The sequence below is a fragment of the Vipera ursinii genome (genome assembly GCF_947247035.1).
Source record: "Vipera ursinii genome assembly, chromosome: Z".
Classification (NCBI taxonomy): domain Eukaryota; kingdom Metazoa; phylum Chordata; class Lepidosauria; order Squamata; family Viperidae; genus Vipera; species Vipera ursinii.
The window spans coordinates 54997932-55025576 of NC_139517.1; the positions used below are offsets into that span (position 1 = coordinate 54997932).

Here is a 27645-nt window from a genome sequence, read left to right on the forward strand (position 1 = left end):
TAGCAAAAATGGTGCCCCCTTGCAAAGAGGCAAGAATATGGCTGACTATCGGGACCGGGTATGCATGTTGCTTTAAAGCTTTATGGTGCATTTGTAGTCTGCGCAAATGCGAATCTCTCTGTTGAGCTTTAGTGGGGTGACAATAGGAGTTTCCCACTCCCCCCATCAACAGGCTGCAATACACCTTGCAATACAACTTATCGATTTCAGTATCGATTTTATGTTTTAAGGCGAAAGGAACTCTGCGAGGTTTGACTCTTATTGGAACAATGTTAGGATCTAACTTAAAAGAGATGGGTGGCCCAGTACAAGTTCCTAGTTTTGACTCAAACACATCTGCAAATTCCTCACAAACAGCCTTGAGATCTGCTGTCTGTGTCCGGTTAATGCCCGTTATTTGAATGCCCAAAGCCTCAAATCAATCAAGTCCTATAAGACTTGTTCTATGGCCCTCTACTACTATGACATCCAGGTGCCCCCAAAACCCTTTAAATTTCACCAATACAGTGGCTTCACTCTTAACTTTAACCTGAGCATTCTGAAAATCTGTTAAAATAATGTCTGACGGTCTTAATGTAGCCAACTGGTTGCTGCATCTGCAAACATGGTTGAATGTGTCCTGTGAAATAATTGAGACCGCCGAGCTGGAGTCCAATTCCATTTTGCATGGAATTCCTTGTAGCTCTACTGAGAGCTTAAGTTTAGGCTTAAGGGGACGACGAGCCCTGGTGCGACAAACGCTTCTCTGGCTCCTGAAGAACCCCACACTGACTGGACCCAGGGCCCCAGTACCTTTCCTAGTCGGTTACTCTGACTGGTGCTTGGGTGGCCTGTCTCTCTGGCAAACCCTGCATACCACCGTGATGTGCCTGGTCCTACCGCAAGCCCTGCATGTGGCCGAACAGAATCTGCAGTCTGCGCGGGAGTAGTTGCCTCTGTACCCTTTACATCTCAGTAAGAGAACTGCCTTGTAATTGTTCTTTCTTTGTTGATTTCAGTAGTTTTGCTCGCTTGGCTGTCTCTGGAGTTTGTTGATTTTGGGTTCCTCTTCTTCTGACGATTCTCCAGTGCCACTGGTGACCTCATGGTGGATGGAAACTTCTGTCTTTGGGGTTTTGTTGGGCTGTACAGTTTGTACTGCACCACCGGCTGCTTCATCAGCCATGATCTCATCTTGTGCTTCAGTGAACGTGAGGTTTGGTCTGGCAAATAGTTTCTGCTGCAAAGTTCTGTCTCTTAGTCCGCAGACAAGTCGGTCTCTCAAACGCTCCTCCAAATTCAAAAATTTGCAGAGATGTGCAGCCTGTCTTAGGCCTGCAATAAACTCAGACGCTGTCTCACCAGGAAGCTGCACTTGTTGGTCAAATTTAAACCACCAGGCCATTTCTGACATTTTTGGCTGGAAATGCCCATTCAGCTTCTTCTTCAGGTCAGCAAAAGATACTGCTTCGATGGGCGTTGGCGCAAAGAGGTTCTCAGCTAAATCGAAAGTCGCTGGCCCACATACACACAGCAATCTCGCAGCTTTTAGGCCTTCCTCTGCTATCTGGTTAGCTTGTAGGTAATTTTCTACCTGTGAGAGGTAAGACGGCCAATCTTCTGGATGTTTGATGTTGAACTCTCTGAGTTTACCGACTTTTGGCATTTTTCCTCAGTTCCTGCTCTGCTGTTGGATCCTGCTTCAAGTCTCAGGGAACGCTTCCTCTGAGCACTTGGCCGCTAGCGTAGTTTACTAGCCGGCTAGAGAGGGGGGGAGATGCCTCTTCCCTCCAGCGAGTAATGCCGTCCCCTCGTGACTTCAGCCCTCAGGCGGAGAAGCAGGATCCCACCTTCATAGCCACTATTACGTGGACTCTGATGAGCAGGAATGAGAACACGCAGAGGAGTACAGATGAACACATACTTTATTTAAGCAGAAACTGTACTGAGAGAGTAGGACGTGGTGTCTGTGCTTTGCAGAAGGCTAGCGGGTGAAGGAGGACACATATGTTTGGACTTTCAAGAAAGGGAGAGAGAGACAGAGAGAAAGAGAGGAAGAAAGGAGATTAATGGGGCAAGGCCTTGCAGAAAGAAATTAAACTTTAGCCAGATATTTAAAGAAGCTGTACAGATTCTTGATTCGACTATTATCAATCCTGTCTACAGAGGCACAAGTGCATTTGAGACACAGCGCAACATCTAGAGATTGTTCTAATAAATTTGAATTGAACTCTTTACAATGATGTGAAACACAAAGCTGAGGGTCTGAGTAAGGTCCCATGGAGAAGCTGTGGTAGTGACTTAGCCAGAAAGAACTTAATTGTGGCTTAACTGTCCTCCATTTGTGGGGAGAAAAATTATAGATGTGGTTCTCTGATCTTTGGCCAGAGGGAGCCGCATATTCTCCATGTGCTTGTCATGAGCCAGTGGCATGTATGACCACCCCTAGGTACTTAAAGGTGGCTACCTGCTCTATATTATGCCTGGCCTTGCTTCTAGCTTATACGAATGATAGCCATTAAGCAGAAGATCATCAACTGTCTAAGTCTCTTGCACCAAAATGATATCCTTATCTATCAGAGGATCAGAGTAAAGGCCTTTAAGTCGATACCACCCAGCTACATTCCATGACATAATGTTTAAAGTATTTTTCTTACACTGATCTTCATATAGTAAGTTCATGTTCTCATTAGGGGCACTTGTTGGAAGGTAATTATGATGGGTGATGTTGTCATTGAAAGTTAAATACTGTTTGGTTTTAGATGCATTTAACCAAGAATTAGACAAGTTTTGTGAGATTATGGGACATCATCCACAACAGCAAAGGTAGTCCCACTATTTTTGTGGGGCACTGAGGCATGCCTCTGTCTCTGCCTCTGATTGCCATCTGATAGCTGGGTCAGAGTCTTCACCTTTAGCAATTATCTCTGCAGAATCCCCATCTAGAACGCATATGGATTTATGGCCATTTTGGAGGGGATGCAGTTGGGGGGGACATCTTGTGAGGAGATGTTAAAGGCACTTCTGATTCAAGTGAAGGTGGAAAATGGATTGTATCCTTAAAGTCTGTATGCTTAGAGTGCACTGTAAGATGGGACAGTTTGTCTTTCTGCTGTTTATCAGGGTCTGAGTAAGTCAGTGCAGTTACCCCACTGTCACCCTGTGTAACAATCCGTGTTTTGGCTTCACCAAATGCTCAGACGTGTGACAATATATTACCCAACAATCTACCATTTCCATAGTTTCTCGCCCATACCCAATTGCCCACTTGCAACCCCCTTGAGGGTTTTGGTCAAGAGGCTTCTGCTGCCACTCTATCTGGATGCAACCAGTCCAGTTTAGTGGTCAGTCGCCTCCCCCAACAAAGTTCTGCAGGACTTTTGCCTATAGCAGTGCAGGGCGTAGAATGCTGGCAGAGTAAAAAATCTGCCAGTCTGTGATGCCAGTCACCTGTTACTATGCATTTAAGCAATTCCTTCATGGTTCTCACCATGCATTCAGTTTGACCATTAGAGGATGGGTGAAAGGGGGCAGACGTTGCATGTCTGATAAGATTTGCTCTTAGGAAGGCCTGAAATTCAGCAGCAGTGAATTGAGCCCCATTGTCTGAAACTAAGACATCTGGCAAACCATACCTGGCAAAGAGTTTTCTCAGCACCTGGATGATCCTAGCAGTAGTCATGTTTGCAACTGGAATTACTTCCAGACATTTGGAGTGGCTGTCCACCACTATGAGGAAGAACTGCCCCTGAAAGGGCCCAGCATGGTCTATGTGAATTCTAGACCAGGGAGTGTGCGTTTCCTCCCACCTGTGAACTGGGGCATGTGGCATCTCAGGCCTAGATTGCTGGCATATATAATGTCCTTGTCAAGGCCAGGCCACCAAAGGTAGCTTCTTGCTAAAGCTTTCATTCTGACAATGACTGTATGGCCCTCATGTAATGACTGTAAAACCCTATCTCTCAGTGAAGAGGGGATTATGACTCTGTTTCCCCATAGGATGCACCCCTTGTGGGCTGATAGCTCATGTCTTCTGACAAAGTAACTCTGAAACTCAGAGCCTGGGCTTTTATCTAACCACCCCGTGTGTACCCATGAAAGCACTCTAAGTGTTCTATCTGTAGCTGTTTCTGTAGCAATGTCCCCAGCATGGAGGGGAAATTCTGGCAGGTCCTGAATGGACAGAATTCTGGCCGCAGGAGCGGGGTCTGGTTCCATTAGTGGCAGTGGGAGTCTGCTGAGGCTATCAGCATGGCCCATTTCTTTACCAGGTTTGTGAACCAATTTAAATATGTATGCAGATAAGAAAATAGACCATCTCAACATTCTTGGGGAAAGTATGTGGGGGATTTATTTATCTGTTGTGAAGAGTCCCAACAGTGGTTTGTGGTCTGTAAAGACCGTGAAGTCCCTGCCATATAAATAGTCATGGAATTTTTTTATTCCAGCTACAATGGCTAGGGCGTAGTTACGCTCAGCAGAGGACAGTGTCCTTGAATAAAATGCAATAGGGACTTGTGTTCCATTCTTTTCTAAATGACTCAAGACTGCCCCCACCCCATAAGGAGATGCATCACATGCTAAACAGACTGGTTTAGACTACCTAAAATGAATTACAGTGGATTTAACTGACAAAAGTGCCTTTAAGTCCTGGAAGCTTTTTTCATGAATGCTGGTCCATTCCCATGGAGCTTTCTTATCTAAGAGCCTGTGAAGAGGCTCTGCCAATATACACTGTGAATGGTGTGCTAACAGCAGATTGGTATACACGTATTGCTCCCCAGATGTGGAACTTATGACTGTTATATGTAGGCCTTTCTATTTGCCTAGAGAAATTACTGTGGTAATTATTATAGCTGTTTATGTTCCACCTGATACCAATGTCAACATGGCACTTTCTAAGCTGTATGACATCATCACCAGGCAGCAGCAAACTCACCCAGAGGGTGCTCTTGTCATGGCTGGGGACTTCAATCAAGCTTGTCTGAAGACAGTTCTCCCTAAGTTTGTACACTATGTGCAAGTTTCCACCAGAGGGAAGAACACTTTGGACCATGTGTATTCCAATCTGAAACAGGCATACAGAGCTTTCCCTCTTCCCCACCTGGGTACATCTGACCATCTTTCACTCCTGTTGTGCCCAAAGTATGTTCCTCTCAGGAAAAGGACTCAGGCAGTCACAAAATGGGTCAGAACCTGGCCAGTGGGTGCTCTCAGTCAGTTGCAGGACTGCTTTGAAACCACTGACTGGAGTGTATTTGAAGAACAAGATCTAAATTCATATACAAATGCCGTACTCTCTTATATTAGAACATGCACTGATAGTGTAACAACGGATAAGTGCATTAGAGTTTATGGGAACTGTAAACCCTGGATGACTGCAGAGATACAAACACTCCTGAGAGCCCGGGATTCTGCCTTTAAGGCAGGGGACAGGGATGCATACAGAGAGGCCAGGGCAAATCTCAGAAGAGGCATTAGGATGGCAAAACAACAATACAAACAAAAGGTGGAGAACCACTTAGCGAATAACAATCCGAGGCAAGTATGGCAGGGACTGCAGCACTTAACCAACTATAAGGGCAGCACGAGGAGCATGGCAAACACCGATGCCTTGTTGGCTGAGGAGCTGAATATCTTCTTCACCTGCTACGAGGTTAAAAGACCAGACCCCGTAGCCTTTGCTGGCCGGCCTTCGGACTCTCAGCCACTCACCCTGTGTGAACACCAAGTGAGAGCTGTATTGAAGGCTATGAATCCCAGCAAAGCCGCAGGCCCAGATGGGGTGCTGGGGATAGTGGTCAGGAATTGTGCCGATCAATTAGCAGGGGTCCTGACAAGGATTTTTAACATCTCCTTGCAAATGGCATGTGTACCATCGTGCTTGAAAGCAGCTACCATTGTCCCAGTCCCAAAGAAAACTGCAGTTGAGTACCTGAATGACTACAGACCTATTGCATTAACGTCTGTAGTCATGAAATGCTTCGAAAGATTGGTTCTCCAACATCTTAGGACATGCCTCCCACTGGACTTTGATAAACATCAATTTGCCTACAGGGGAAATAGGTCGACAGATGATGCCATAGCTACTGCTTTACATTCTGTAGCAAGTCATCTCGAGAGACCTGGAAGTTATGTCAGGATGCTTTTTGTTGACTACAGCTCAGCTTTCAATGCCATTTTGCCAAGCATTCTCATCAAGAAACTGACTGACTTGAAATTCTCCCCCGCCATCTGCGATTGGATTCAAGACTTCCTTAGGGATCAGTTACAAACAGTGAGGGTCGGGTCTGCTTTGTCCACCCCCCTGAAGCTTTGCACTGGCACGACACAGGGCTGTGTGCTTAGCCCCTACCTGTACACTTTCTACACTTATGATTGTATATCATCTGACCCATCCACTGCAATAATCAAGTTCGCAGATGATACAACTGTGGTGGGTCTTATTACAGGTGGGGATGAGACAGCATATAGGGCAGAGGTACAAAAACTATCCATATGGTGTAGTAACAACTTGCACCTAAACATTGGCAAGACGAAAGAGATGGTGTTAGACTTCCGGAGAAAAAAGGAGGAACCTGCCCCACTTTACATCAGGGAGGACTGTGTGGAGAGAGTTTCCTCCTTTAAATTTCTGGGAGTCTATGTGAGATGGTCTCACAAGGTCGATGTTTCATTAAGGTGATTCCAAGTAAAAGGCATCATGCAATCATTCAAAGCTTTATTTAACGATAAAGTAAATAGAAAGAGTTCCCTGGCATGGAGGCATCCATGCCTGGGTTGAGCTCATGGATAAGCAAGCAAGCAAAAGAAAGAACAAAGAGAACAGAGAGAAAGCAGAGAGCAGCCCCTTGAGCAGACGTATTTATGGGGGGTCTCGGCCCCTCCCTTACCATAAAACTCTCTCGCCAATGGGGTTGCAGGGGCCAGGGACCCCTGACCCACCAGTGGGAGCAATTCTTTGCTCCCATCTGATGACCTTTTTGGGGAACTGCCATGGCTGGCACAAAACATCTAACAATTCCCCTTCTTGCCAGCCAATGACAGGGACCAGTGAATGTGTGTGAGGGGGCGAGCAGGTGTCATAGACATGCATAAACACATTCAGAAGACCAAACACAAACGCTTACACAGAAGGTTGTGCCGGTCAATGGGAACAGGTTTGGTGAACAGATCAGCTATCTGGTCAGTTATGGTACAATGCTCAACATGTATAAACCCCACTTTGGTAAGCTGCCTGACATTTTTATAGCGTATGTCTATGTGGCGGGACCTAGAGCCCACTGCATATGCCCCCGAGATTGCAATTGCAGCTGTATTATCCTCTTGAATTTGGATGGGCAGAGGGGGAGATGCCCAGATGCTCGTTATCAGAGCATTGAACCAAATCAAATCATTGGCCATGTCTGACAGGCTGGCATATTCAGCCTCCGCCGTGGAGCAAGAAACAAATTTTTGCTGCCTAACATGCCAATAGATAGGACAGCCATTTAGCAATATGAGGAAACCAGAGGTGCTCCGTCTACTCTTGGTGTCGCCAGCCCAGTCTGCGTCTGAGTAAACGGAGAGCTGGGCCGTCTTCCCCTTCTCTGGTTCCAGCACAAGGAGAGCATCGGTCATGCCCCTGAGGTACCTAAGTACCCTTTTAACAGCAGTCCAGTGGAATTCTTTTGGGTGTTCCACATGCCTGGACAGTAGATTCACAGCTAAAGCTATGTCAGGCCTGCTCCAATTGCTGATATATAGCAAGGAGCCAATCACAGATCTGTAAAGCTTATTATCTGTGAACTCAGGACCGTCCTTGTGAGTGTGATTGTAATAGTCACTTTGTATCGGGCTACACGTTGGGTTAGATTCTGCCATTTTGCATTTGGCCAATAACTCCTCTATCTTTTCTTTCTGAGATAGAGCGAACCCCCCCTTAGTGGCCAAGATGTGCACACCCAAGTACTTGTCAACCCGCCCCAAAGATTTCAGGGTAAACTTTTCCCCCAGGGCCTTGGTAAATTCGTCACACCCTTCCTTGTCAGGCCCTACATATAGGAGGTCGTCCACATAAACTAACACCCATTCTGTGATACCCTTGGAGTTGCGTGTGAAAACACATTCATCTGCATGGGATGCAGTGAAACCAACTCGTTCTAAACTTTTTCTAAGGCAGTCGTACCATAGTTTCCCCGACTGCTTAAGGCCATATAACCCTTTGTGGAGCAACCATGTATTTCCCCCTTCCTGCTGGTAGCCAAGAGGGGCCCTCATGTAGATCTGCCGGTCCAAGTTGGCATGGAGGTAAGCTGTCTGGATGTCGAATTGGAAGACTTCCTCCCGCAGAGTGGCTGCAGTTACGAGGGCGGCCTTGACGCACTCTGCCCGGACGGTTGGAGAGTAGGTCTCCCCATAGTCCTCCATGTAGCGCTGAGTGAACCCCTAAGATACCAAACGGGCCTTATACAGGTAGAGGACATTGGCAAGTGGTTTGGCCTTGTAAACCCACCTTGTGCCAATGACTTTCCTCTCTTTTGGTGGTTGCTAGGGGGTGAAGACCTTGAGCTTTCTCAGGGTGTACATTTCCTTCTCCATTGCGAGCTGCCATTTCTCCTGTTCTTCGATGGGCAGCTCCTGGATGTCAGAGAAGGATTTTGGGGTGACCACAAGGCTGTTAACAGACGCAATGTGCCCAATGTCAATTCTCTTTGGCAGGATCCCTTTGTTGGACCGCTTTGATCTCCTGACCTTCTGCCACTCACCGCCTTTTTCTTCCGTGGGTCTCTGAGGCATCGCTGGGGGTGAAGACGGTGTGTCTTCCCCCTTGGGACTGAACGGCTCATCCTCCCCATCTGATCCAGGTAGGATGACATCTTCGTCATGTTCCTCACTTTCGTTGGTGGCAGGGTATGTGGTCGTCTCAGGTGATGTCGTGGTCGGTGTGTCCTTGCTGGGTCGGTTGACATATGGGCTCAGATCATTCAAGTGGATCTGGGTCCAATTGGAGTCCTCTTCGAAGGAGGCAGATTGGGAAGTCACAATCCTGCCCCCTTCTCCCAGGAAACGGTAGGCCTTGGAGCCAGGAGCATAGCCCAAGAACCTCAGTCTCTGGGAGACAGATCTCCCCTTCTTCCGCAGCTGCTTGGGGATGTGCACCCAAGTGTAGGAGCCAAACACACGCAAGTGTCCCAGACTTGGTTTCCTACCGTGGACCAGGAAATATGGGGTCTGGTCCACAACACTGCTCCAGGTGCGGTTTAAGGTGTAATTGGCGTAGTGCACCGCCTCTGCCCAGTATAATTCTGTGACCCCAGCGTCCGCAATCATACTACGCATCATAGTTTGCAGGATTCCATTTCTTTTCTCAGCCACACCATTTTGAGCAGGAGTGAATGGCGCGGTAAGAAAATGGTGGATGCCCTTATGCCTTACCCAGTCCTGGAATTTTCGGGACATGAACTCTGCCCCGCGGTTGCTCTGCAGTTGTGCGATCTTGGTCTTATACTGGGTCTCTACAAAGTCGTACAGTGATTTAATGGCGTCAAAGGCTTCGGATTTTTCTGTGAGGGTATACACATGGCCGTATCGTGAAAAATCGTCAACAGCAGTGAGAAAATACTGTCTTTTCCCTAGGGATGTTGTGAATGGCCCAACCAAATCAACATGTACTAGTTGGTATGGGTATTGGGTCTTACGCAGTGACACCTTAGGGATGGGGGCAGCCTTCCTCTTTGTCCTCTTACAGATGGCACAGTCCAGGAACACCTCACAATCCTTGAGGTGGACTCCCTCAGCAAACTCTCCCATCTTTTTAACCACAGGGAAGCTCGCATGACCTAATCTTCGGTGTAAGAGATGGGCACACTCCATTGTTGGCAATGGAGGGAGCATGCAATACCCCTTCAACTTTTCCCAGCCCGGGTACAGAAACAGTGCCCTCTCCAACAACCAAAGCCTTATCACCATTGGCCACCTTGACAGATGAGTTAATTTTCTTTAACCTTTTAAACCCTTGTTTCATATTGGTAATGTGAGATGAAGCTCCAGAGTCCAGTAACCATAAGTCAGTGGGGCTATCAGCCTTTGTGGTGGGGGTGAGAGGACAAGTATGCACAAAATTGCCCTTGGCACTACCTTTGCCCCCGCCACGCCCCCTACCTTGCCCCTTGCCCCTTCCTTGATTGGGACCACGCTTGGGGTCTTGTTGGTGATGGGGGCAGTCCTTCTTCAGGTGCCCCTCAGAGCCACAGATGAAACACTTAAGTAGAGCATTAACCTGCTCTGAGCTGTGGTGCCTCCTGCTGGTTCACTGGGTGGTAATTCTGGCGTACTCTCCTGCATCTCTTCGTCTCCTATCTTCCTCAATGAGCCTCCCTGTGAGGTAGGACAGAGTCATGGCTTCCTTCGTTGTCCCCTCCAGTGAAACAATGAAACTGCTCCAATTATTGTCCAGGGAAGCCAGAATGACAGCGACCATGTTAGCCTCAGGTACAAGGTAGTCTCTGGACATCAGTTCTGCTCTGAGTGCTTTCAATTTTCCCAGGTGTTCGTTCATGTTAGCTCCAAATCTGAGTCTGGTGGTATAAAACTCAGTTGTAAGTCTGGTGATCGAACCGATGCTGTCGCTGTTGAATAAATTATATAATAACCGCCAAACCTCACCAGCTGTGAGCCCATCTGGAATGCTGGAGTACAAGTTAGTATCCAGTGAGCTCAGTAGAGTGGTGTATGCTTTTCTATGATACCACTCTTCTTGGGGTCCCCTGGGAAGAGGTGGGGGGGTCCAGAACCATCTCTAGAGTCCCTTGCTTTAATAGATACATCTGCACTTCTTTACTCCATCTGCTGAAATTTTCCCTCCCAAGTTGCAGTTTTTCAAATTTATTTAAGAATGCAGGAGCAGATAAAAAAGAATTTTCCTTGGCTCTAAATCCATTTATAAAGATCTGTGAATTTTCCATTGATGTGAATGGAAGAGGGACCCCTCTGCTGGTAGATTTATTTATTTATTTATTTATTTATTTATTTGTTTGTTTGTTTGTTTGTTTGTTTGTTTGTTTGTTTGTTTGTTTTTATATACCGCCCTTCTCCCGAGGGACTCGGGGCGGTGTACAGAGCAAGGTAAGCATACAGTTAAACAATAGTAAAAAACAAATGAAACCCCAAGAGCTATCAGGCCAGGCCGGACTGTTGGAACAGGTAGGTTTTTAAGTCGCGCCGGAAGGTGCGAAGGTCGGGGACCATCCGGATTTCGGTAGGCAAGCAGTTCCAGAGGGTTGGCGCACCCACTGAGAATGCTCTCCCCCTGGGGGCCACCAGCCGGCATTCTCTGACCGGTGGCACCCTGAGGAGGCCTTCTCTGTGGGAGCGCACAGGACGGAGGGGTGTTGACGCTGGCAGTAGGTGCTCCCGTAGGTAATCCAGACCCATGCTATGTAGGGCTTTGTATGTCATCACTAGCACCTTGAATTTCACTCGGAAGGCAACTGGAAGCCAGTGCAGCTCACGGAGGAGAGGTGTGATATGGGAGTATCGGGAAGCCCCCAAAAGTGTTCGTGCAGCTGCACTCTGCACCAGCTGAAGCTTCTGAGTGGCTCTCAAGGGCAGCCCCATGTAGAGAGCATTGCAGTAGTCAAGGCGAGAGGTCACAAATGCATGGGTGACTGTACGTAAGGCATCCAGGTCCAGATAGGGTCGTAGTTGGCGCATCAGTCGAACCCGAGTGAAGGCCCCCCTGGTCACAGCTCCTATGTGATCTTCCAAGGATAGCTGTGAATCTAGGAGGACACCCAGGTTGCGGGCCCTATCAACAGGGGGTAATAACTCACCCCCGATGTTAAGGGATGGAATGCTCTGAGTATCCTGGCATGCCGGTATGTACAGCCATTCAGTCTTGTCCGGGTTGAGTTGAAGCCTGTTCCTCCCCATCCATTCCCGAACCGCATCCAGGCAACGGGACATCACGTCGAGGGCATCACTGATGCAGTTTGGAGTCGAGATGAAAAGCTGGGTGTCATCAGTATACTGATGGTACCCTACTCCAAAACCACGAATGATCTCACCTAGCGGTTTCATGTAGATGTTGAACAGGAGAGGCGAGAGGACCGACCCCTGAGGGACTCCACAAACGAGAGGCCTCGGAGTCGACCTCTGTCCCCCTGCCAACACCAACTGCGAGCGTCCCAGGAGAAAGGAGGAGAACCACCGCAGAACTGTGCCTCCCACTCCCAATCCCCTGAGGCGCCGCAGCAAGATACCATGGTCAATGGTATCGAAAGCTGCCGAAAGGTCTAATAAGACTAGGACAGAGGAATGGCCCCTGTCCCGGGCCCTCCAGAGGTCATTCATCAGAGCGACCAATGCCGTCTCCGTGCTGTAGCCCGGCCTGAAGCCTGATTGGCACGGGTCTAGATAATCCGCTTCATCCAGGACCTGAGGAAGCTGATGCGCCACCACACTCTCGACAACCTTCGCAAGGAAGCAAAGGTTGGAGACCGGACGAAAGTTATTCAATGTAGCTGGGTCCAAGGTGGGCTTCTTGAGGAGAGGTCTCACCACCGCCTCCTTCAAGGAGGTGGGGAAGTGACCCTCACTCAGAGAAGCAGAGATGACCGCCTGAAACCAGCCTCGTGTCCCCTCCCGAGCTGCATAAGCCAGCCAGGAAGGGCACGGGTCCAATAAGCATATGGAGGAGCTCAACCTCCTCATGATCCTGTCCACTTCCTTTGGAGTCACAGGATCAAACTCCTCCCAGATGACGTCAACAAGACTGCCCATGTCCTGTTCCTATTTTTCTCTGATTTTTGGATGGCCCCGACTGGGCATGCTCAGAGCTCATTTCAGCCCAGGGGGCGGAGAGAGCATTTCCTGCTTCTGTGCTAGGCCCAGCCCTGGGCCTGTAGGCCGGAATTTGGGCTTGAAGAGGGGCTGAAGGCCGCAGCAGCCCCGAAGATTCCTCCTGAAGCCCCCCCCGGCACTGGAACACTCACCGGGGGGGCGAAGATTGCAGGATGGGGCTTAGATGGCACATGGATTGCCCGGATTGCCTGAATTGCCCTGAGAAGCCCATCACTGGCCCTGAAGACCCTGGAGGCGGCTGAAGACGGTGCTGGAGGAGGGGGCCTCATCCAGAGCCCCCCCGAAGACCATCTGGCAAGCAGGGCATCTGGGTGGCGGCAAAAAGTAGGCAGGAGGGCCCGGGGGTTCACTGGGGGCCCTCTGGGGTTGCAGGACGTAGTTGGGAGGCTCCAGGCCGGACGCCTCCCGGCAGTTAGGCCCCAGGGAGAGGGTTGGAGGCCTCTGGGGGTAGCGAGGGAGGCTGGCTACCCCCGATGTTGAGGCCGTGATCCTTTTGGCTTCCAGGGCCGCAATCAGGGCCTGGATGGCTGCTTCAAGCCCTGCTGTGGCAGTCTCATCTGGGCAGGCTTTGAGGCCATCATAGGCCTTGAGGCTTTCCGGTGGGGAGGACCAGGGGGTTTCCATGCTGCTTCAGCTGGATGCCACCGATTGCTGGGCCTCGAGGCTTGGCTGAGGCCTATCAATATCAGGCCATGTGGGTGTCCTGGGGGCCCTCATCTTGCTTCCGGTTGCTTCTGGAAGCTGTAGGTCACAGTTTGGTGGGAAATTTCGCGCCAAAAGCTCTGGGGTCCCGGGGTCACTCAGGGTGGCTGGTGCCATGTTAGGGGGCCTCGTGGGTGCTGGGGAAGGACTTACCCGGTGTCCAGAGCCCCCCTGCGCTGGCATCCCCCATGGATAGGCTTGTGATGTCCTTTGTGCTGCAAGAAATGTTAGGAGCAGCTCTTCATGTTCCTGTTCAGTCATCTGGCCCACGCGGCGCTTGTCTTGGGCCCGGGCCACTTCCGCTGTGTCTGGGCAGTCTTGGGTAGACTGTAAGCCTTCCATGCTTCCCTCTGTGGCTTGCAGATGTAGGGAGGCATGCGAAGGGGTCCCTGGCGCTCCATTGGGTCCTCTGGGGGAATAGAGGTCATCTGTGCTCTCACCTGGAGCGGAGCTTGCGTCAGGGGCTGGATGCAGGGCTGCCATCTTTGAGTGAAGACTCCTTGTCACAATCGGGGACCTCCTGCCATCTGTTTCAAATGGGTTCTTGCTGGAACGTCCAGGCATCTTGCAGTAGACGCTGGCTTGGAAGCGTTGCCTTAAACCATCCTCTTGCTTCCAATTTGTGAGATGGTCTCACGAGGTCGATGTTTCGTTAAGGTGCTTCCAAGTAAAAGGCATCATGCAGGAATGCAATCGTTCAAAGCTTTATTTAATGATAAAGTAAATAGAAAGAGTTCCCTGGCATGGAGGCATCCATGCCTGGGTTGAGCTCATGGATAAGCAAGCAAGCAAAAGAAAGAACAAAGAGAACAGAGAAAAAAAGAAAGAACAAAGAGAACAGAGAGCAAGCAGAGGTATTTATGGGGGGTCTCGGCCCCTCCCTTATCATAAAACTCTCTCGCCAATGGGGCTGCAGGGGCCGGGGACCCCTGACCCACCAGTGGGAGCAAAGAAGCCTCTTTGCTCCCATCTGATGACCTTTTTGGGGAACTGCCATGGCTGGCACAAAACATCTAACAGTCTACCTCTGTGAAGATCTGACCTGGAAAGTTAACACAACCCAGGTGGCTAGAAAGGCCCAACAGAGGCTTCACTTTCTCAGGGTCTTGTGGAAGAACAGGGTAGAACAATGGCTAATGACCCTCTTTTACCTTTCTACTATAGAGAGCATCCTCTCGTATGGTATTGTGGTTTGGTATGCTGGTCTGACAGCCGCGGACAGGAAAGTATTACAGAGGGTAGTGAGCACAGCACAAGACATTGTGGGCTGTTCCCTGACACCACTGGATGACATCGCCAGGACTCGTTGCCTTGGAAGAGTGAGGAAGATTCTCAGGGATGACTCACAGCCTGGACGGTATCTCTTTACTCTCCTACCATCCGGTAGGAGATATAGGAATATAGCCAGCTGTACCAACAGGCTGAAAAATAGCTTTTATCTGTAGGCTGTTAGGCTTTTAAATAATCTCTGTGAACTTATGCAGAATTGACTTGGGAGGCCGGTGTGTGGTGTAGTTGGTTCACATGGTGTGGTAGGATGGAGGTTTGTTGTCACTGTGTGTTGGGGGGAGAGAGCACGGGGGGAGGCTCAGCTAATCTCAATGTACACATGTTGTACTTTTTTTTAATTGAAAAGTTTTATAAAAGTTACAATATTATCCCCTTCCCAACCCCCCCTAACCCCCCCACTTCCCAAAGCTGATTACAGGGTTACAAATATATAGTAAACATAATCTAACTAACATTAATTAACTATATAAAAAAACCAAATACATAATACATTTTAACCCGCCTTTAACATAATTACCAACACTCTAAGATACCCAACTTCTAAAAAAAAATTAAAATTATAACAATAACAATCTAAAATTTACTCATAAGCTAAATGGAACTTTTTAGTCCCATATTTTTTCTGAATATAATCTATCCATTTTCTCCAAACTGAAATGTATCTCTCTTGTGAATGATCTTTCAAGTAAGCAGAAATCTTAGCCATTTCTGCTAGATTTAACACTTTAAGCGTCCACTCCTCTATAGTAGGCAGACAATCCTTCTTCCAATATTGCCCTACCAATAAACTCGCAGCTGTTATCAAATTCAACATCAAATTAATTTCTTTAGTGTCACAATCTATAATAACACCCAATAAAAATAATTGTGGAGTAAACTTTATCTTTCTCTTAAAAATCTTTTGAATGTTCCACCAAATTTTAATCCAAAAAGCTTTTATATTTCTACAAGTCCACCAAATATGAAAATAGGTAGCATCCAAACTACCACATCTCCAACATTTAGGCTGTAAATTAGAATACATACAAGACAGCTTTTTAGGATCCAAATGCCATCTATAAAACATTTTATAAAAATTTTCTCTTAAGTTTTGGGCTTGAGTAAATTTTACATTTCTAACCCAAATTACCTCCCACACATCCAATGGAATCGGTTCTTGAATATTTTGAGCCCACTTTACCATGCAATCTTTCACCAATTCCGTTTCTGAGTCCAATTCTATTAAAGCATTATAAATTCTCTTTATGTGCGCTTGAGTTTGATCTTTGATCTGTTTTACCAAATTTTCATCCATCAGCGTCAAACCAACCTTCTGGTCTAACTTCCACCTGGCTTGCAATTGAGTATACTGAAACCAAGACTGTACAATATTTTCTTGTTTTAACTCGACTAGCGACCTTAATTGCCAGTCACTCCCTTCCAATCTAAGTAATTGCTTATAAGAAATCATATCCAAATTCACACCCATAGATACCCCCTCTATTGCGTGTCCAGGAACCCCCCAAATTCGTATTTTATAATTTAACTTATAATAATACTTTTTCCAAACATGCAATAAAGCACTTCTTAAAATGTGAGATTTAAAAGTCTTATCAACATTTTTGTCATAAATCAAATATGCATGCCACCCATATAATAAATCTCATCCCTCAAGATAAAGTATATTTTTATTAGTTAAATTAAGCCAATCACTAACCAATCTTAAAACCACTGCATCATAATATAATTTCAAATTAGGCACCTTAAGTCCTCCTCTTTCCCGAGCGTCTTGTAAAATCTTAAGTTTAACTCTCGGTTTTTTCCCCGCCCAGATAAATTTATTAATAACCTTCTGCCACTCATCCAAATTAGCATCTTTTTAAAAAATAGGTATCATTTGAAACAGAAAAAGAAACTTTGGTAAAACATTCATTTTAACAGCTGCAATTTTTCCCAACAAAGATAATTGTAATTTTTTCCAATTATTTAAATCCTTTTGTACTTTTAACCATAACATCTCATAATTATTCTTATATAATTTCACATTAGAAGCTGTAATATATACCCCCAAATATTTAACCTTTTTCACAATTTCATAACCTGTCAATTTTACTAATGTATCCTTCTCATTCATAGTCATATTTTTAGATAATATTTTCGTCTTATTATTATTCACCTTAAAGCCCGAAACTTTCCCATATTGTTTTATAATTTCCATCAAATCTATAACCGATTGAATCGGTTGAGATAGTGTAACAACCAAGTCATCTGCAAACGCTCTTAATCTATAATCATTCTGTTTTATTTTTATTCCCTGTATTTTAGTTGATTCCCGAATTTTAATCAATAAAATCTCCAATGTTAAAACAAACAATAATGGTGACAGAGGACACCCTTGTCTTGTACCTTTTTCAATTTTAAATGCATCTGTTAATCCCCCATTAATTATAATTTGCGCTGATTGTTGTTGATATATGGCCTTAATAGATTGCAGAAATTCATCCCCAAAGTTCATCTTTTCCACAACTTTCAATAAAAATTGCCAATTCAATCGATCAAAAGCTTTTTCAGCATCCAAAAATATCAATGCCGCAGGGACTTGGCTATTCTTATCCAAATACTCAATTAAGTTAACTAATTGTCTTACATTATATTTCATATATCTTCCAGTTATAAATCCAGACTGATCTGTATAAACCATCTGTTTCAAAACTGACATTAATCTATTTGCCAATATTTTTGCAAAAATCTTATAATCTGTATTTAAAAGCGATATAGGTCTATAATTATTAGGCTGAGTAAGATCTTGATCCTCCTTTAGGATCAACGATATAAAAGCCCTTCTCCAAGATGGAGGCACCTCCCCTCCAGCCTGGATATTATTAAATAGTTCCTTTAAAGGTTCTACCATCTCTGTAAGTAAAGTTTTATAATAAATTGCTGTTAAGCCATCTGTACCCGGAGACTTACCCACTTTTAACTGTTTAATTACTGAAATAATTTCTTCAGAAGTAATTAAACAATTCATCCCTTCCCTTTGTTCATGTAAGAGCATAGGAATATGTGCTTCCTGTAAATATTTATCTATATCTAAAGTTTGTACATTCTCACTAGCATATAACTTTTGATAAAAATCCAAAAAACCCTTTTTAATCAAATTTTGTTGATATGTTTCTTTACCCTTATATTCTATTTTCTCTATTGTACGTAACCTCTGTTTTTTCCTTAATTGATAAGCTAACCACCTACCAGGCTTATTTGCATTACAAAAAGTATTATGCTTCGCATATCTCAAATTAGTTGCAACCTGATCCGCCATTAACATATTAAATTGCTCTTTCAACAAATTTATTGAAATCCTTAATCACTTATCTAATGGATTCAAAATAAAAGCTTTCTCCTTCAATTTAATCTCTTCTTCCAATTCTTTATGTTTTTGCATCTGCTTAAGCCTATAACCATTGTTCATATGAATCAAAATCCCCCTCATATAAGCTTTACTGGCATCCCAAACCATTTCAATCGGTGTTCCTTTATGCATATTCAGAACAAAAAACTCTTTCAAATAATCTTTACATTTTTCTGAAAGTACATCATATCTAAATAAATTTTCATTCAATCTCCAAGATCTTCTTATTCCATCTTCCCTAAATAATTCCATCCATACAGGACTATGATCCGATAACATTCTAGGAAAAATCTTGACATTCTTGACCCTGGAAGTAAGATCACCAGTAACTAAAAAAAATCAATTCTAGAAAGCGATTGATGCCTGTCCAAAAAGAAAGTAAAATCTCTATCCTCCAAGTTCCACTCCCGCCAGATATCTCTTAGTTCCAAGTCTTCTTTCAAATCAAAAAAACTTTTAGGCAATCTAGAATAGGTAGGAGAGTTTTTAGAAGACGCTCTTCTTGTCCTTATTTGAGTCCAAAACACCATTCCAATCACCCATCAAAATAACAGATTTATAATCCAATTGAATTATTTATCATGTAAAAACTTGTAAAACTTTCCTTGCTGTTGATTAGGAGCATATAATCCAATAATGAGAATCTTCTTGCCTTGTAACAATAGTTCAATAATAACATATCTTCCCTGTGGATCAGATTCAATTAACGTAGCAGATAAGTCTCTTCTAAAGTAGATAACCACTCCACTCTTTTTATCTGGAGATGCTATAAAATGAAGTGCCAACTGAGAATTAATCAAGTATTTTTTATCTTTTGCACAAATATGAGTTTCTTGTAGGCAAACAATATCATTTTTATGTTGCTTCAAATAATGAAACACTTTCTTTCTTTTTTGTGGTGAATTTAAGCCATTAACATTCCATGTCAAAAGCTTTATCGCCATCCTCAGCGACCTGGAACCTCTGGAACACCACCTGGAGATCCGCAGTTGGTCTCTTTGGTCGCGCCCCTCCCACCGGCTCCGTAATAACAGGGCCTTGTATCATAGGCCCAGAATCCATCTTCTGTTTCAGTTGTTCCTTTTCTCTCCGCTTATGCGCCGCATGTGTCATTCTCTGGTCTTTTGGATCAGCCTTTAACATCAAACACTGTTCAGTAGGTTCAACCAATTGTGCTTCTCCAACAAACTGTGCTGATGCACCTTCAACGTTGTTTATCTTCTTCTGCTCTCTTAGGCAATGGAGATGGTGGTGAACCTGCTTTCAGGACATAAGTATAAAATTCTTTTGCCTTAGCAATCGTATTAAGTCTATATCATGTCCCTGCATAACTCACCACTATTCCAATAGGGATCTCCCATCTGAACTGAATTTGTCGATTTTTAAGTTCATCAGACAAAAAACCTTCCTTTTTCTCAACATCTTAGGAGGTATTTCTTTCAAAATTATAATATCTTGACCTGCAATTTGAAATCTCTGTTGATAAAAGGCCTGGGTAATCTCATTTTGAAGTGACCTCTTAAAGAAATAAATCACCACGTCTCTAGGTAAATTCTTCTGCCTCGCAATCCAGGAATTGACCCTGAAATTTTTTTCCACCTCCCTTGATAACTCCTTAGGATCCCATCCCAAGATGGGAGCAATGACCTTAATCACCTCTTCCAGTAAGTCCTCACGGGGGTTTTCTCTCAACCCTCTTATTCTCAGAGCAAATTCCATTTCTTTAAATTGTGAAATCATCACTCATCCTCAGTTTTGTCAATTTTATTTTCTGCTTTAGCAATTCTATTTTCAAGTCTGTCACTATTTTCCACAACCTCATCCACGCAGTCATCTAATTTAATTTAATTTTAATTTATTGAGATTTTTATACCGCCCTTCTCCCAAAGGGACTCAGGGCGGTTCACAGGGCATAAATATAAACACCAATACAAACATTAAAAAATAATTAAATTAATGCCCAAGTTAAAACCAGAATACTAAAACAAACCAATAAAAAACCCAAGTACCCCCATCAGGCCAGACCCGCTAGTTCAAATAAATGGGTCTTCAACCCGCGACGGAAGGATCGGAGGTCTGATGCCATCCGGAGCTCGACCGGCAGTTGATTCCATAACGCCGGAGCACCCACAGAGAAGGCCCTCCCCCTGGGGGCCACCAGTCGACATTCCTTGACAGGAGGCACCCTGAGGAGGCCCTCTCTGTGGGCGCGCACAGGGCGGAGGGGAGTCGACGCCGGCAGCAGGTGGTCCTCGAGGTATCGCGGACCCATGCCATGTAGGGACTTAAAGATCATAACCAAAACCTTGAACCTTACCCGGAAGACAACTGGCAACCAATGCAGCTCACGGAGCAAAGGTGTAACATGGGAGTACCGGGAAACTCCCAAGACAACTCTCGCGGCCGCATTCTGTACCAGTTGGAGCCTCCGAGTAGTCTTCAAGGGAAGTCCCATGTAGAGAGCGTTACAGTAGTCTAGGCGAGAGGTCACGAGCGCATGAGTGACCGTACACAAGGCCTCCCGATCCAGATAGGGCCGCAACTGGCGCACCAGGCGAACCTGGGCAAAAGCCCCCCTAGTCACGGCCACTATGTGATCCTCCAAAGTGAGTCGTGAATCTAGGAGGACTCCCAAGTTGCGAGCCCTATCCACAGGGGGTAAAAGCTCACCCCCCATAGAAAGAGGTGGAACATCCCAGGTGTCTCGGGAAGCCGGAATGTACAGCCACTCAGTCTTGTCAGGGTTGAGTTGAAGTCTGTTCCTCCCCATCCAGACCCGAACCGCCTCCAGGCAACGGGACATCACAGCGAGGGCATCACTGGGGTGGTTTGGGGTCGAAATAAAAAGTTGGGTATCATCAGCATATTGATGATACCCAACTCCAAAACCACGAATGATCTCACCCAGCGGCTTCATATAGATGTTGAACAGGAGAGGCGAGAGGACCGACCCCTGAGGAACTCCACAAGCGAGAGTCCTAGGGGTCGACCTCTGCCCCCCTGCCAACACCGACTGCGAGCGTCCCAGGAGATAGGAGGAGAACCACTGAAAAACCGTGCCTCCCACTCCCAATCCCCTGAGACGCTGCAGCAGGATACCATGGTCGATGGTATCAAAAGCCGCCGAGAGGTCTAATAGGACTAGGACAGAGGAATACCCCCTATCCCGAGCCCTCCAGAGATCATTCACCAGAGCGACCAATGCCGTCTCCGTGCTGTGCCCGGGCCTGAAACCCGATTGGTAAGGGTCCAGATAATCCGCTTCATCCAGGACCAGAGGGAGCTGATGCGCCACCACACTCTCAACAACCTTCGCAAGAAAGCGAAGGTTGGAGACTGGACGGAAGTTGTTCAATACAGCTGGGTCCAAGGCAGGCTTCTTGAGGAGAGGTCTCACCACCGCCTCCTTCAAGACGGTGGGGAAATAACCCTCACTCAAAGAAGCAGATATAACCGCCTGGAGCCAGCCTCGTGTCCTCTCCCTAGCTGCGTAAACCAGCCAAGAAGGGCACGGGTCCAATAAGCATGTGGTGGAACTCAGCTTCCCCATAATCCTGTCCACTTCATCAGGGGTCACAGAATCGAACTCCTCCCAGATAACATTGACAAGACCGCCCGTGTCCTGATCGTCAGACTCTGCCCAGCTGGAGTCCAAACCGGTCCGAATCCGAGCGATTTTATCCAACAGATGTTGACCAAACTCCTCGGCACGACCCTGCAAGGGATCCTCCCTCACCTCCTGATTAAGAAGGGAGCGAGTCACCCTAAACAAGGCGGCCGGGCGATTGTCTGCGGACGCGATGAGGGTAGAGAAGTAATTACACCTCGCCTCCCTCATCGCAGCGAGATAAGACCTAATATAGGTTCTTAACCGCAATCGGTCGGGTTCAGATCGGCTGGACCTCCAGCAGCTCTCTAGGCCCCGTTTCCGCCGCTTCATCTCCCGGAGCTCCGCGGAGAACCATGGAGCTCGCTGGGATCTGCGCCGGGTCAGGGGCCGCAAGGGTACAACCCGGTCGAGTGCCTCAGTGGCTGCCCTATCCCAGGCTTCCACTAAGGCATCCGCCGAGCTGTGAGCAATGGAGGCAGGTGGAGACCCCAGCGCCGCTTGGAATCTCTCAGGATCCATTAGGCGTCTGGGGCGGTACCATCTAGTTGGCTCCGTACCTCCACGGCGAGGGGTGGCAAAATGGAAGACCAGCCGCAGGAGGTGATGATCGGTCCATGACAGGGGCATAGTAAGTGGAAAGCCCCCACCAAGATCATCCAACCACCGTCCAGATAAGAAAATCAGGTCAAGGGTGTGGCCTCCCTCATGAGTTGGCTCAGAAATTACCTGCGTCAGGTCCATGGCCGTCATGGAAGCCATGAACTCCCGAGCAAGCTCAGATGAACCTCCCAGGGATGGTAGGTTGACGTCTCCCAAAACTATAAGTTTGGGGAACTCAACCACCAACCCTGAGAGGACATCGAGCAGCTCGGGCAGGGCTGCCGCTACGCGACTAGGCGAAATGTACACGAGCAGCAAGCCCAACTGCGCCCCAGAGCCAAATCTCATAAAGAGAGACTCACACCCGACTATCTGAGGAACGGTGGTCTCCCGCGGACATAAGGTCTCCCTAACGATCACCGCCACTCCCCCACCCCTACCCTGAGCTCGAGGCTGGTGTAGCACCCGGAAGCCTGGTGGGCAAAGATCAACCAAAGGGACCCCACCCTCTGGCCCCAACCAAGTCTCCGTGATGCAAGCCAGGTCCGCATGCTCACCCTCAACTAAATCCCTAATAAGGGGAGCTTTGCTGACCACGGACCTGGCATTCAGGTACACCAGCCGGAGCTCAGGAGGCTGCACATCCTCGCTCCCGGAACCTCGGGAAAGAAGCAGAGGGTCGGAGCGCCCCACCGCTTGCAAATAGTGGAGACGGCGCTCCCGGTAACGATATGGCCCCCTGTCTATCCGCCTGCTGCCATTCCCCGTCGTGGGAATTGGTAATCCCACGATCTAAACGTTCAATATGTGCAGCCAGCCCTTGAAATGCAAGCAAAATGTCTTCTCTCATCTCTCTATTTTTAAGTTCAAGAAGATCAGCTTTTTCCTTTATTTTTTATTTTTTTATTTTTTTCCTTTATTTGTAAAGTCATTTCTTGTGCCTGCAACTTCAAATCATCCTGCAGGTCTTTAATTGTAAGTGCTGGTGGTGGAGGAGAGGGTGGAGGGGATCTGGGTTTTGCAGTAGGCTTGAATGACAGGAGAAGAGATTGAGGTTTTAGAAACAACAGGAACTGCCTGCTGTCTTGAAGCCATTTTCACTTGCTATAAATCACTTTCTCTTATCACTTTCACTTTCCCTCTGCACTCCGGAGGAAAAAAATAAATAAAAATAAAATCCAAAAAAGAAAGGGAGATGAACTCTTAATAGCAATAATAATAAAAAAGAGAAAAAATTCCAATATATTATTTAAATTTTAACAAAATCCTCGTAATTTATTCTTTTAAAAAGAAAAAAACATTTCAGCGCCATTTTTTCTTCTTCAAGGTCTAATTTATAAATGGAGAAGATTAAAGCACCTCGAGTTAAAGTTCTGAATACTTGCAACTTTACTCCTCCTGGTCAGCTCTGTCTGCTTTAAAGGCACACATAAATCACTATAATCTGCAGATGTGGATGCAGCGTCTAGCTTTGCTCCTGCACGAAGCAAAGGCGTCCTGGACTCGGAGAAAGCCTCAGACTCCGTGGGGGCTCTCACCCTCCGACCCCCAGATAATTCTGGGAGGTCTTGGGGTGCTCTACCACTATCTGAGAAAACTCACCTCCCCCTCTTCTCCCGAAGGGGAAGTTTACGAGCCATGGAACAGCTGTCTCAGCAGCTCCAACGAAGCCTCAGGGCGGGCGGCCAGGGAAAAGCCGCCATTCGGCGCGGCGTAGCCACTGGAAGTCTACACATGTTGTACTTTGACAATAAAGGTTTTTATTATTATGAACAGACAGTTTATTATATTTATTATATTTCCAGAGCACAGCCATGTTTAACCAAGGCATGACTCTGCTAAAGCTATGACATACATATACCAGTTACTGCATTGTACAAATAAACAAAGGAACCAATAAGGAAATACCAGAGAGATGAGCAGTTAAGGGTCTGGGGGCTTAGCAAGTTTGGGTGACAAGAAGGGCCTGCCTCAATTAATTCTTCTAAGAAAGCAGAATTCTTGAAACTTGCATTGTTTCAACAGGAACTTTTATTGGAAGATATTAATAGCAGGAGAATAAGGCAGGATCTGAGTATTTTCCACGCGAAATATTACATTAAAAGAGCCCTTTCAAACCCTACCTCAAATGTCTAATTGGCTGATTTGAATTGAACCAATCCATAGGTGTTGTCATTGTGGTACTGATAAGACACCATGCTCGAGGCTGTCAGGTTTCTCTGTGACTTCTTCCCATCTGACTGAAGATAAGGCAGATGGCCGGAGACACATTTCTTTCACATCCCAAATAAGATACTTCAAAGAGGATAGAAGAAAGCAAAGGAAGTAGATTGAAGAAGACCCATAGCTCATTCCCCCCCTTTCCAAGCACAAACCTCCCCCCCAATAGTATGGCAGAACCTGAAAATGAAGGTATAAGAAATACATTGAGGGTCTCACATGCCACCCCGCTTAAAAGAGAGAGAGAGATCCACCTGGAGAAAACAACAGGGAGAGAAAATGAAACATAGCACTTAGTCAGGTTTATCAGGGTAACCAGGATGAAAACATTTGAGCAGTCTAGGGGGCCTCATACTGTATGTTTCTTGTTTACCCACTCATTCTCAGCTGCTGGGAGATCCTTCCATGCCACTAAGTATTGGGTGGCCCCATGGTCCTTTCTGGAATCTAAGATTTCCCTGATTTCAAAATGTTGTTCACCTTGCACCAGGATAGGCTGTGGTGGAGGGGCTACTGCTGGCCTTAGAGGCAAACTCGTCTTGGGCTTTAGCAAGCTACAGTAGAATACCAATGTATTTGTCTTAACTTCTACTCAACTTCTACTGTGATTAGGTTAATGATGCGTTTAATAGGGAGGGGTCCCACAAATTTTGGTCCTAACTTCTTGGAGGGCTGCAAGAACCTCCAAGGTATATCCTATCCCCCACCCTAAAAGGTTTGGGTTACACCCTTTTTTATCTGCCTGGGCTTTATAGGCTTCTCTAGCTTTATCTAAGGCTTTTCATTGCAATTGTGTGATCCATTCCTTAAGGGAAGGGATGGTAGGTTCATTGACAGGTAATTCAGGCATTGGATTGAAGCTCTGTCCAGTAGCCACTTGGAAAGGTGTGTAATAGACAGTTGCTGCCTGTCAACAATCTTCAGACAAAGGTAAAGGTTCCCCCGTACATGCATGCTAGTCGTTTCCAACTCTAGGGGCCGGTGCTCATCTCCGGTTCAAAGCCGAAGAGCCAGCGTTTGGCTGATGACGTCTCCGTGGTCATGTGGTTGGCATGACTAGACGCCAAAGGCACACGGAACCTTCAGTAGGAGAACCTATACCATGTCAGACAGGTGATTGTCTAGTCTCTTCTTAAAAATCTCCAGTGATGGAGTGCCCACAATATCTGGGGGTAAGCTCTTCCACTGGTTGATTGCCCTCACTGTCAGGAAGTTTCTCCTTAATTCCAGGTTGCTTCTCTCCTTGATCAGCTTCCAACCATTGTTTCTCGTCCTTCCCTCTGGTGCTCTGGTGAATAACCTGACCCCCTCTGCCTTGTGGCAGCCCCCCAGATACTGGAACACTGCTATCATGTCTCCCCTATTCTTTCTTTAGACTAGCCCATGGATCGGCAACCCATGGCTCTGGAGCCACAGGCAGCTCTTTCAGTCTTCTCCTGGGGCTCCCAGTTTCCAGAGAGACAGGCACTTGTCCTTCTCTCTCTCTCTCTGTAAAACTCATGCTGTCCTCTGAGAAGCTGACAAGCTTATTGGGCTGGGCTCCTGCCTTTGCTGTGTCTCCACAGGAAGCAGGAAACAGGAAGCAGCAAAAAGCAGCAGCTCTCAAGGACAGGAGACCCAGACCAATAAGAATTGTGTCAGCTTGTCCAGAACAGCGTGAAGCCAGCTTGCCAGGTGAGCAAATCCGGGAGACAGAGGGGGAGGGAGAGGGAGAGAGAAGGGAAGCACAAGTGCCTCTCTTTGACTCTGTCTGTCTCTGACTAACACACAGACACAACACACAAACACACTGAGTGGGGGAAGAGGACTGGCAGACCAAGGGCAGAAAGAGAGGGAGGGAGAGACAGAGGGAGAAAGGAAGGGAGGGAGAGAGAAAATATGAATATATGTGGTTGTCCTTACTGGACTTTTATTAAAGAACGTTTAATGAAATATTTCGATGCTTTTTTAATTAAGAGGTGAGGTATGGGGATAATTATGCTGTATTTAAAGATGGTAAATAAGCTACTAAAATTGTTTTTACCTTTTGGGATGAAGGAAAGGTTTTTTTTCCCCTCTTTCTCCTGTCCTTTTCTCCCCCACCCCCACCCCACAATTTTTTTCTTTTCTATTTTTCTGTTTGTAGTTTTTATAGTTTGCACCGGCCTTTTATTTCATAAATATGAGGACTCAAATAGACATTTAAGTATTTTATTTGAAAGTAACCTTCGACCCAGCGTCTTTCTTTCTGAGTTCAAAATACTTTTGTTGCATGCAGAAATAAAAAATTGTTTTCTTTGTAGCAGTTCATTGATTTCATAAATGCAGCACACTATAGTTTTTTATACATAACATAAAGGTAAAAAACAATATATGCAGTGTTATCTTCATTTCAGATGTCAAAAGGGCTTTGCGGCTCCCAGTGTTTTCTTTTTGGTGGGAAACGGGTCCAAGTGGCTCTTTGAGTGTTTTAGGTTGCCAACCCCTGGACTAGCCAAACCCAAGTCCTGCAGCCATTCTTCGTATGTTTTAGTCTGAAGGCCTTTGATCATCTTAGTAGCTCTTCTCTGAATTTTTTCCAAACTTCAACATCTTTTTTTTTATATGGTGACCAAAATTGACAGTATTCCCAGGTGTAGTCTTACTAGGGTTTTATAAAGCGGTACTAATACTTTGTGTGATCCTGATTATATGCTTCTGTTTAGACAACCCAGGATTGTATTATCTTCTTTGGTGGCTGCTGCACACTGCTGGCTGATAGTCAAGTGATCGTCCAATAGGACTCCAAGGTCCCTCTCACAGTTACTGTTTTTAAGCCAGGCCTTGCCCAATCTGTATTTGTACCTTTGGTTTTTCCTGCCTAAATGTAAGACTTTGCTTTTCTTCACATTGAAACTCCTTTTGTTGGATAGGGCCCATTGTTCAAGTTTGTCAAGATCTTTTTGGATCCTGAGTTTGTTTTCTGGCATGTTGGCTACTCCTGTCAGTTTGGTGAAATCTGCAAATTTGATGAGTTTCCCTTCTATTCTCTCAT

The 27645-nt window shown here is 46.1% G+C and overlaps 1 long non-coding RNA gene across 2 annotated transcripts in view; it reads left to right on the plus strand.

Annotated features, from left to right (window-relative positions):
• LOC310648971 overlaps positions 1-27645 on the plus strand; it is an 81096-nt gene that overhangs the window by 26333 nt on the left and 27118 nt on the right. The window contains exon 3 of one of the 2 annotated variants that reach the window (XR_014494193.1): positions 23740-24008. The exons of the other annotated variant lie outside the window; for it this stretch is intronic. This is a non-coding gene — a long non-coding RNA (uncharacterized lncRNA). Of the gene's footprint in view, positions 1-23739; positions 24009-27645 lie in introns of those variants that run through there. 2 annotated transcript variants of the gene reach the window in all.